Genomic DNA, 2,553 nt, shown 5'->3' with positions numbered 1-2,553 from the left:
ATCACACATTTTATTTTAACAAGTAAGTTTTTATAATTTTATTTTTAATTTTAGCCCTTATATTATAGCTAGCAATTTAGAATGTAATTGTGATATTGAAAATTTATTTCAAAAAGTTTTGGCTTGAGACCTTATAATGAAAAAGAAAACATTATTAAAAGAGAAAGACCAATGCCTAAATTAAATATAAATATGTCAACAAAAAAATTTGTTCGACATTTTCACGATAAAATTTATGAAGATATAAAATGGCTCAGTGGATGCATAAAAATACAAAAATTGTTTTGTTGGCCTTGCCTACTATTTTCAAATAAAATTAGTGTGTGGAATGAGATTGGCTTTGACGATTTAAATAATTTTAGTAAAGCTGGCAAAAGACATGAAAATCCTAAATCTCGCATCGAATCTTTCGTAAAATTGAAGCAATTTTGAAATCAAAATAGAATAGAATTTAACATTAGTACACAATATAAAATAAATATTGAAAATTATAACAAAATAGTTACGGCTAATAGATATATTATAATTTAATTAGTAGATGTCATTGAAGCGAGAATTGGCATTTAGAGGGCGTAGAGAATCTATTAAATCTAATACAACAGAGTTAATTATATTGAACTTGCTTATTTATTAAGTGCGTTAGATAATCTATTAATTAAAAATACATTTAGAGAAGTCTACGATTTTTACTGGCTTATCAAACAAACGAATACGAATGGACCATAGACCATCATTGACTGACTGCCCCTGAAAGTCGGCTTGTTACAAAAACACAGCTTCCCTATCATCAAATGTCATGGCACGCCCCTGGCAGGGCATGAAGTAGATGGTAGTCAGTTGTCTTCAAGTCTGAACTGTAAGGTAGCTAAAGCAGAACCTCCCAGCCCAGACTGGCCAGCTTCTCTGTCATCTTTTCTCTGTGTTAGCACATTGTTGTAGTGATATTGGACTTTGTAAATTTTGGAGTGTATGGGAATGTTTACGTTGTGCTAATTGTGAAATCTCTGGTGGTCAGCCATGACTTACCATATATCAGATTCAGGAGAACATCATCATCAATGGTGGAATGTGTTAGACCTCTGTTTATAACAACTCCCCAACAATAGCGCTCGTGAGAAGAGTGCAAGATCTCATCCCATTTTTTATAGTTGTGTTTTTTCTCTTTCTCTGTGCAGTCTGTAAAGTTTGCAACTGCTTTGTGATCTGTGTAAATAACTTCAATAGAGTTTTTTTGAAGACAATTGCTTGTATGTATTGTATTGGTATGGTATGACACCCTGTATTGTATCGGTATGGTATGACACCCTGATTTACTTTTGAAAAACTGAGACTAGAGTTAATAATAAAAGACCTTAACCCTAACAGAATTTTTGTTTGCATGGGCTTCAAGATGAACCCCATCCAGACAGAATCTAAATATTACATAATTTAGAAGGAAGTTCTTTTAAATTGTTAAGACATTCTACAGTCGTAATCTTTTTCATTAATGCTCAAGCTTAATACGTTTTCTAAGAAAAAACTTTCACAGAAGAACAAACTTCTGTGAAAGTTTTTTTCTTATCTGAAAATTTTCTTTTATTAGAGGCAATTGATAAAAACAATGTACAGTTGGGAAAAATAGTAGTAACATCATCTTTATGTAATCTTGGGTACTTTAATGATACTCTTACTATTTTTCCTGTTTTCTCATCATACATTTCAGAAAATCTAAGTGCATCTGATGATGAAAAGTGAAATACACATAGCTGCAAGTCATGAAAGAAGTAAAATGAGTAAGAACATATTCAAAAATTCATCAGAATTATAATTATTTTTATGTAACGGCCTCTAACAGAGAAAAAAGACATGAGGAGATAGTATATAAAAATGGTGAATTTTATTTAATTATGTTGAGATTTAACAAACAAACTCTTTCCGTAAGGAACAAGAAATTGATCTAAAGTTGATTATAGAATTATTATTCAAATTATTTTATAGGAAAGAAATTGTGAAAAAGTAAGGAAATACCAACAACATAAATTGAAAATGAATGAATCCTTAGATGTAAAAAATAGTAGCAATCATATAAATTACAGTATTCAATATTTTCAAGAAAAAGATAAAGAAAAAGAGAAAAAAGTAAAAGAAAGATTACAAATGAAAGAAATGGAAAAAGAAAAACAGAATTTAAGATTAGAAAAATTAAAGCAAAAGGTTTTTAAGATAAATATTTATTCAGTAAGAATTGATATTTGTTAAGAAAATTCAGCAACAAGTGCCATATGTTATGAGATGTTATTTAAAAATAACTTTTATATTATTAATTATTATGAAAGGGCAAAAGGCATAATTTTGAGGATAGAAATTAGTTTCTAAAAATATTTTGAATGCTAATAATGAGTAAAATTTTCATTAAGCCTTACCCCAGCTGAGATATGACCCATATTTTCCTACCTCTTGACCTTTAATCATCAAAATTTAATAGCATTAAATGCCCGTTATATACAACTTATCATGCCAAGTTTCATTTCTTAATTTTTATCTCCTTCTGAGATATTAAACAAAATAGATGTC

At 29.1% G+C, this 2,553-nt stretch overlaps 1 long non-coding RNA gene across 1 annotated transcript in view; it reads left to right on the top strand.

Moving 5' to 3' along the window:
- Positions 1-1,869, top strand: part of LOC111616727 — a 6,102-nt gene extending 4,233 nt beyond the window's left edge. The window contains exon 2 of the long non-coding RNA XR_002755305.1: positions 1,703-1,869. This is a non-coding gene — a long non-coding RNA (uncharacterized LOC111616727). The remainder of the gene's footprint in view (positions 1-1,702) is intronic.
- Positions 1,870-2,553: the final 684 nt, after the last annotated feature.

Source organism: Centruroides sculpturatus, unplaced genomic scaffold (genome assembly GCF_000671375.1).
Source record: "Centruroides sculpturatus isolate CEXI.00-Female unplaced genomic scaffold, Cexi_2.0 scaffold3405, whole genome shotgun sequence".
In the NCBI taxonomy this organism is placed as follows: Eukaryota; Metazoa; Arthropoda; class Arachnida; order Scorpiones; family Buthidae; genus Centruroides; species Centruroides sculpturatus.
Note: the sequence above shows the minus strand (reverse complement) of the source record. Positions and strands in the feature narration are given on the sequence as shown.